Source organism: Macaca nemestrina, chromosome 4 (genome assembly GCF_043159975.1).
Source record: "Macaca nemestrina isolate mMacNem1 chromosome 4, mMacNem.hap1, whole genome shotgun sequence".
Lineage (NCBI taxonomy): Eukaryota > Metazoa > Chordata > Mammalia > Primates > Cercopithecidae > Macaca > Macaca nemestrina.
In genome coordinates, this window is record NC_092128.1 from 91,816,259 (window position 1) to 91,825,297 (window position 9,039).

The 9,039-nt window shown below is 39.7% G+C and overlaps 1 pseudogene; it reads right to left on the reverse strand.

Moving 5' to 3' along the window:
- Positions 1 to 4,069: 4,069 nt before the first annotated feature.
- Positions 4,070 to 4,530, reverse strand: LOC105475668 (small ribosomal subunit protein uS13-like; annotated as a pseudogene).
- Between the last annotated feature and the right edge of the window lie 4,509 nt (positions 4,531 to 9,039).

A 9,039-nucleotide genomic window follows, 5' to 3' on the forward strand; every position in this document is an offset into this window, starting at 1 on the left:
ACCTGATAATGAACTTACAAACCTATGGGCAAGAAAGAGCCTTAGGTGATTGACGTTAGCAAATTTAACCTATTTCAGTGAAAGAACCACACTATAAAGAACGAAAGTCCCAAATTGAGCACATCTTCTCCAGCGTGGCATATTATTCAAAAGGTAAAAATTATATCCTCTTAATTTGCATTTATTCAAATATTAATGAGGTTGAACATGTTACCATATGTGCACTAGCCTTGTTTTTTCTTTTGTTCATCTTAAATTTTCCTAGATTACCTGTCAAGGGCTTGGTGTTCTTCCTATCAATGTGTATGAACTCTTTAATATTTTTTGTACAACGTTTTTTGTATATATACTTCCCCAATCTACTGCTTGCCTTTAGAGCAATGTCTTTTAAAATAGAAAATTCTCAAAATGGCAATACCAAATCTACAAGAGGCAAAGAGTACCATAAGAAAAATGTAGAATATTAAGAATTCCAAGATAAAATTTTCTTCACAATTTTTTTTACTTACCTAAATTCCCAAAGTCATTTGCTCTAGTAATTCATCAGTCACAATTGGAGAATAAATCACAAATGCAATACATTCTGCTGTAATGAAAACAGTAGTGACTGCTTATTAGAAAAGAAGGTGTGTTTTAGAACAAATTTAGCCCATTGGTGTACATCTAAATATTTTGGAGTTTCTCTAATATTCATGTCATTAAAACAAAGGAAGCTCAGTTTACTTGTATAAAATGGTAACCTGCTCTTAAATCATGATGGAATTGGGTTGCTAATATGCTTAAGGGATCTGTAAAGTGATTTGGGGAGGAAGGCAGCCCATTAGCATGCCACCCCCCATAGACCAAACGCCTTTCATTTAAACTGAGGCGGTGACTCCTTCCCAAGAGAGCAATGGTACTTTCTCTGATTCATTAATCTCATAGGATTTGGTGGGCAGCTTCCAATTTACAACTATGTCCTTCCCAAACAATGAGTGCAAACTTTATAGAAACTTAACCGTGTGGATTTTATTTCCCTGGTCTTAACTGCAGCAGCACTGAGGTGAAGAACAGCAGGATAAAAGAAAATCCTGTGTCCAGCTCAGTGTATCAGTGTTAGGAAGGAGGACAGCAAAGGTACCATTGGGAAAGGCAACATGCCTGTACATCAGACCAAGGGCTTCATTCGCCCACTTCATGTGGTGAGATCTTTCTGTTGCAGCAGGCAGGTGACTTTTCAGACTCTGACTGATGAGACTATGCAACGAGTCTCTGAATGATTATGGAAAGAGTGATGTATGTTTCACATTTAAGGCCAACTCCTAGATCACACCTCCACATCAACAGCTGGTTGTTAAGCGCCTTGTATGTACAAGGTGCTACATCATCAAAGTGTAAAGAAAGACTAACTGGAGTCATGGCATGGAATTACCTCAGGATGTTGCAGACTACAAAACTTACTGGAATTCTTTTTCCCTATGGACCCAAATGTGCCTTTGTGTGATTTGATGTTTTTCACTTTCTAGTATGAGAACACAAAGTAAATTACTTTCAGTCATTGAGTTCTGAAGCATTAAAAATTGGTACTTCTGTCACCAAAGACAGCAATAAAACTGGGGGAGAATTGCATGGGGATAAATAATTTCCACTTATTTATGTTCATTAGAAATTGCCAAACAGATTCATTTACTCAAAAAGACAAGTATCCCCAAGTTGGGAGGTGTCATGTTCCACTAAGAGGAAATGTTTCTTATGACCAAATTAAAACACACAACTATGGGAAAAAAAGGTTTATTTTAGATGTTGTGATAACTGACTCCCAGCCATAATGCTCCAACTGAGCATTAGTAATGAGGGTTTCATTTAATAAGGTTGATTTTCTTTAACAAAGCCATATTAAATGGAATAGAAAGAAAAAGTAATGTTTGTGTCAATGAAACAGGCTTTTGTGGCATCACAGCCAATGACCATGGGCACAGACAAAGTAGAGGGGCTGGCATCGGGGAGCATCTAAGTGCAGCCATAGAAGGCAGAGCTTTGGCACAAGCCAAATTGTGTACTCCAGAGTTGCCTCTGTACTTGCGGCAAAGATAACCTACCTGTTCCCACTCCTTTTGGAAAGCTTGTGGCTCCTTTGAAGCATGGCAAGTGTCCCAGCCTTCCCTGGATGAAGACAGGTTGGTCCACTGGGAAATGGCTGCTGCTGATAATGCAGGTATGAACTCTGCAAGACACAGGAAAGTCAGTCTTTGCAAAATAAACCAAATGTTAAGAGTTCATGGGAAAACATTTAAAATAAAACCATGATCTCTTTCTAAACAATTATAACTTACATGCAAAGAAGAAAGTAACTTGGACACTCCTTCCATCTATCACAAAAGGAGATGTAGGGCCTTCTTCACTCTTTAATAAAGCCCCATTGTTTTTTCATGATTTTGCTTTATAGGGCTTAAATTAAAGGGAAATTACACTACGGAGAGGCGACTCTTTTCTTTTAAAGCTTTTACAGCACCTATATTGGCAAACTCCCTTGTGGGTCAGTGCTTGTTCTGAGATGACTTTTTTTTTAAACTAAAAATATTTCAAATCATTATCATGAAAAAACAACTACAGGGCAAGAAGTAAACTACCGACTGGGCTTGATGGCTCACACTTGTAATCCCAGCACTTTGGGAGGCAAAGGCGGGTGGATTTCCTGAGGTCAGGAGTTTGAGACCAGCCTGGCCAACACGGTAAAACCGCGTCTTTACTAAAAATACAAAAAATTAGCCGGGCATGGTGGAGGTTGTCTGTAATCTCATCTACTCAGGAGGCTGAGGCAGGAGAATTGCTTGACCCACAGAAGCGGAGGGTGCAGTGAGCTGAGATCGCGCCATTGCACTCCAGCCTGGGCAACAAGAGCAAAACTCTTTCTAAAAAAAAAAAAAAAAAAAAAAAAAAAAAAAAAAAAAACACAAGAAGAAAACTACCATAATGCCATATAGTTTTACATAAAGAATGTCCCAGAAATCTTAGTGCAATCCCCTAAGACAATCAATACATGTCTTGAATTAACTTCTCTTTTAAGCACCCAGAACATGCTAGATATGTACCATCCTCGGGCAAAGAGAGAACATGATCACTCAAATTCTCTTGCATCATGCTGGAAGTGGTTGGCCTATCCCCAAAGCTTGAGGGTCTGGTAGGCCCAATTGTTCTACTGACTCTGGAATAGAGAAACTTTTACGTCAAAATTTGCCTTCTTTGGTAAGGGTTGTAACCTGGTATTTTCAGTTATTTCATTAAGGTTGCCACATAATTATAATTGAAGAAAACATAGGGTTCATTTTTAACCTACTATTACAAAATTCTTCACTTCAGAAGTTGTTATTAGAAAAGAAAAATTAGCCTTTTAACAAAAACGAAGTTTGAAAAGCATTATCAACATATAGAACAGGCACATGACTTTTAAACTTACTTTGTTATATAGGAAAGACAAATGAGACCTTAATCCTTTAAGAAATGCTTCTGAGTATCTCCGTCTTCATTTCCATGAAATTTCTTTTTTTTTTTTTTTTTTAGAGACGGAATCTTGCTCTGTCGCCGAGGCTGGAGTGCAGTGGCCGGATCTCAGCTCACTGCAAGCTCCGCCTCCCGGGTTTACGCCATTCTCCTGCCTCAGCCTCCGGAGTAGCTGGGACTACAGGCGCCCGCCACCTCGCCCAGCTAGTTTTTTTTGTATTTTTTTAGTAGAGACGGGGTTTCACCGTGTTAGCCAGGATGGTCTCGATCTCCTGACCTCGTGATCCGCCCGCCTCGGCCTCCCAAAGTGCTGGGATTACAGGCTTGAGCCACCGCGCCCGGCCATTTCCATGAAATTTCATAAGGACATCAGTAATAATATAATGGTGTCTCTGAGCCACTGTTTCAGCAACGTGTGGGCTGTTTATTTTTTTCCTCTTTACTTTTCTTTTTGGTGACAAAAAGTGTATTAAATGCCAAAAATAATCTTATTAATCAAATTTTTAGCTGTGTAAAAATGTGAGTTCATTAGAATGAGGGTTTTTTTAAAGGCATACAAGCTATTTATTAACAGACAAAGCTTACAGGCTTATTTCTTCTTAGACACACCCACGGTGCGGCCACGGCAGCCAGTGGTCTTGGCGTGCTGGTCTCGGACGCAAAGGCCCCAGAAGTGGCGCAGCCCTCTATGAACCCGAATCTTCTTCTTCAGTCGCTCCAGGTCTTCATGGAGCTTGTTGTCCAGACCATTGGCTAGGACCTGGCTATGTTTTCCATCCTTTACATCTTTCTGTCTGTGTAAAGACCAGTCTGGGATCTTGAACTGGCATGGGTTCTGCATAATGGTGATCACACGTTCCACCTTATCCTCAGTGAGTTCTCCTGCCCTCTTAGTGAGGTCAGTGTCTGCTTCCTCAACACTACATGAGCGTATCTTCTACCCACATCCTTAATGGCAGTGATGGCAAAGGTTATTTTCCACTGCCCATTGATGTTGGTTTCAGGTACTCACAAAATATGCTGGAACTTTTCAGGGATCACTAGAGACATGGTGGCAGCACAAGCAGAGGCAGGCAGGCAGGCCTCCTGTGGAAGAGAGAATTCGTTTATCCAAAACCATGTGTACTAATCAGAGTAAGATTTAGTCCAAATGTGGGTGACAAGTACTAAGTTTCTGCAAACACAAGCTATAGGAGCATCAAGCAGAAACTCAGCAAAAGCCTCCTTTAGATGGTGAAGATTATACTAAGATTTAAATGATGAAAAAGAGTTAACCAAAAGAACTAGGAAACAAAATATTCTACACAAAGGGAATAGCCTGTTCCAGAGTCCAGAAGTGAGAGTTAGCACAGCTTATTAGGAGTTTTGAAACTACAGCATCATGGGAGAATGGCAAAGAAAAGGCTCTAGGAATAAACAGCTCAAAATGTAAACTTCATCCCAAGGACAACCACTAAGGGGCTTTAAGGATGGGATTGGCAAGATTAGGTTTGCATTTATTAAGATCTTTTTATAACTGTCCAGAGCATGGAATATTGTGAAACATTTGGAAAAACCAGTCAGCGAAAAATATACAAGGTATTTGATTTAAAGTGTAGGTTAATTTGAAAGATAAAAATAACAAAATGTGGACAAAGTCGAGATTCTTCCTGGGTTCACTGTCATACTCAGGAGTTGAACTCTATTTACCAGAAAATAAAGAAATGAAAGATTACAAACATAGAGAAACATGATTGCTGTTACTGTTATTGTTGTTGTTGTATGTTGTTGTTTAGACCAGTCTTGCAGTGACTACATTTTTTGCCAATTATCTATGGCAACATGAGAAATCAGTTAGTATAGTTTAAAATTACTATTCATTTTATTAACCTTAAAATCTGTAAGTCAGGAATTAGAGCAAGGTTCAGTTGGGAGATTCTACTGCCTCATGTGGCAACAACTGGGGTCACTTGATGATACTGACTTGGTAACTAGTCTGTCTGGATGGCCCAGAAAGGCTTCCGTCACCAGTTTGGTGTCTTGGCTGGAAGGCGGCATTCAGCTGGGCCACTGTATCTCTCTGCACAGTTTCAGGAACTGCCCATGTGGCCTCACCAGCAGGGTGTACAGATTTCTTACATGATGGCTCAGGGCTCTAGTAGCAAGTATACTCTTCATTTTGAACATGTCAGTCCAAGCTGACATAATGCCTTTAACAACTTTATGGGATACTTGCACATCAAATTATATTCCATTCCACAAAGCCCTTCAGAGTAAGTCCTTCTCTATCTAGGGCTTCCTGAGAGGCTGCTGTGAGACAATGGCTCTCAGACAGGGGTCCCCAACCCCTGGGCCATGGACCAGTACCAGTCCATGGTCTATTAGGAACCCGACCACACAGCAGGTGGTGAGCAGACAAGCGAGCATTACCGCCTGAGCTCCGCCTCCTGTCAGATCTGCAGCAGCATTAGATTCTGATAGGAGTGCCAACCCAATTGTGAACTGCACATGTGAGGGATCTAGATTGCACATTCCTATGAGAATCTAACTAATGCCTGGTAATCTGAGGTGGAGCAGTTTCATCCTCTTATCCCAAAACCATCTCCCTCTGGTGTCCCCCATCCATGGAAAAATTGTCTTCCATGAAACCTGTCTGGTGCCAAAAAGGTTGGGGACCACTGCTTTAAAATTTTTAGAAGCCTGTTTAATCAAAAAAGGCTTAAAGGCACATCCTTAAGATCTTTAGAAGGCCTTTTGTCTAGAGAAAAGTGTCTAGAAATCTTATCTTTCTAAGGTCTTAACAAAGTTTCATAATCTCATGCTTGACTTCAACTTTACCCTGAATCAACATTTTACTGCTCTAGATTCAATCCTTGCCTTAAGGCCATTTCTTACTTTGAGAATCTTTTGCTGCCTCAAGAAACTATCTTGTTCTTACTACATTTCCTGTAACTTCTGCTAGTTCCTTTAATAGTTCATTTTTATCTTCTCATGTTTTATTATAGGGGGTGAAAAGAAGCCAGTTGGAACTTTCTGTATCTTGCTTGGAAATCTCCCCAACCAGGTGCATAAACACATTAGGCATTAGGCATTCTTTCTATTTTTCATGTGACCACAGGTGACAGGGTAGCCAAACCTTCCACCAATGAGTAACAGAAATTCAGCCTCTAACACTATTTTCCTCACTGTCTTTCCAGCCTTCACTAATGGTTTTCTTGCGTTTTCTGCTACAGCTTTTAGTAACAGCTTCCTCAATTCCCTCCAGGTTCTGCCTGCCATCCAGTTCTAAAACCAATGGTCTATATTTCCGAATTTTGTTACAGGAACACCTAACTTCTAGGTAATAGTTGTAAAAATAGATTAGATAGAGATAAGAATGGAGATCAAGACCTGTTATATTTTATATAACAACAAGAGTGTTGAAATAAACCCAAGGTACACATCATGTGCCATGGAATACTATATATTTTATAACTAATAGTTATGTAGTATTTCTAAATGTAGGGTGCTATTCTAAGTACTTTTCATATAGAAACTAAATTAGTTCTTATTATAATAGTTGGTGTTATTGGTCTTTCCAATTTACAACTAAAGAGCTGCGGGAGATATAGTTTACGTAACCTGTGTAAAGTCACAGTGGTGGTAAATAGCAGAGCTGGATTCAGACCCATGCTGTCTGGTTCCAGACTTCATGCTCTTAACCACTACCCTATAGTGATTCATGAAATGACTGTATTGATTGATCATTTCACAACACGAAAAGACATTAACAGTATGTTAAGTGAATAGTGGAAATTACAAGATAGCACTTTTGTAGTTTGGCTTGATATGCACTAAAGTGTTAAAAGTGCTTTGCATTAGTCCATTCTCACACTGCTATGAAGAACTGCCCAAGACTGGGTAATTTATAATGAAAAAGGTTTAATTGATTCACAGTTCCACATTGCTGGGGAGGCCTCAGGAAACTTACCATCATGGTGGAAGGGAAAGCAAACACATCTTTCTTCACAAGACAGCAGAAGAGAGAAGTGAAGAGCAAACAGGGAAGAGCCTCTTATAAAACTATCGGATCTCATGAGGACTCACCCACTATCATGAGAACAGCATGGGGGACCGCCCCCATTATCCAAACACCTCCCACGAGGTCCCTCCCCCAACACATGGGATTACAATTCAAGATGAGATTTGGGTAAGAACACAGAGCCAGACCATATCATACTTATTTCCAACTGTTGGGGTAATGGGTGATTTCTACTTTTTCTATTTTGTTTTGTTGACTATTTTTTAAAGAATGAGCATGTGATACTTTTACAATCAGACTAAACAATAAGGCTATTTTCATTTTGGAAAAAAAATTAAAAATTGGTTTTTTTAGTAACCTGGGGTAAAAGGATCAGGGTCTGTGCTGAGACAGTGGCTGTGGAGAGAGAGAGAGACAGAGAGAGAAAGAGAGACAGAGAGAAAGAGAGAGAGAGAGAGAGAGAGAGAGAAGGTGACACATACAAAAAATATTAAGGAGATAAATTATCTAGGAGTTGATTTCCTGGATTAGCAGAGGAAGGGTTGGAGGGGCAGAACATATCTGGGTGAGCAAATAAGTAGAGAGGGCATCATATTTGGGAGCTTGAACAATAAAGCAATGCTGATATTATTTGTAACCTGGATTCTGTTTCATCTCATCTTGTCTTCTTAGAGATATTTGTTTGGTATCTATGATTCCACTATAATTGCCCTTGTTAAAGACACCAATGGCCTCCCAATCACTGGTTCCAATGCAGTTTTAGTCCATAGTTTGTCATCTCAATAACAATTGACACTGTTCGTCATTCTCTGTTTCCGCAAAGCTGCTCTTCCTTGGATCTCTTCCTACCACTCCAACAACTTCTACTCGTTGTTTTCTCACCTTATCCCTTAATTGTGCTGTCATAGGAGCTAATCCATCAGACACACATCCTGGTCAAGCAATCCATTCACATGTCTTCTTCCCTCAGTGATCCTCAAATGTTTATTTCTTGCTCCAATGTTTGTGTACAACAGCCCACTAGAAGGTCCACTGGAAGTTCTACTGGCTTCTAACAATTCTTAAATTTCAATGTGCAGATGGAAAATTACTTTTTTAATTAAAAAATTATTTCCTATTCCTTAAGTCAGCAAAATGGCATGATCATTCATTTAGCCATTAGGTATAGAAACCTGGGAATTACCCTAGACTGCTTCTTCTTCATCACTTAGCCCATCATCCCATTCGATTATTAAATCCTATGGATTTCATCTCCTGGCTACATCATTTTCATAGATTCTTGCCCCTCTGTCTCAACTGCCACCACATTTCCTCATCTTTTTCCTGGATTATTGCAATACTCTCACTCAGCCCTGCTCTCTTTAATCCTTTTTGTGAGAGTATCCTGATGCACAAATTCGAACACAGGTCTCCACCACCTATCAAGGTAAAAAACAATGCCTTTTTCCTCTCTGCATTACTAGCACTTAGCACAGTGCCCAGCATGTGGTTGGGACCTCATGGAAGTTACTGAATAAATGAATAGGAGTTCAGATCATTTTTGTAATAAGAATTGGAAG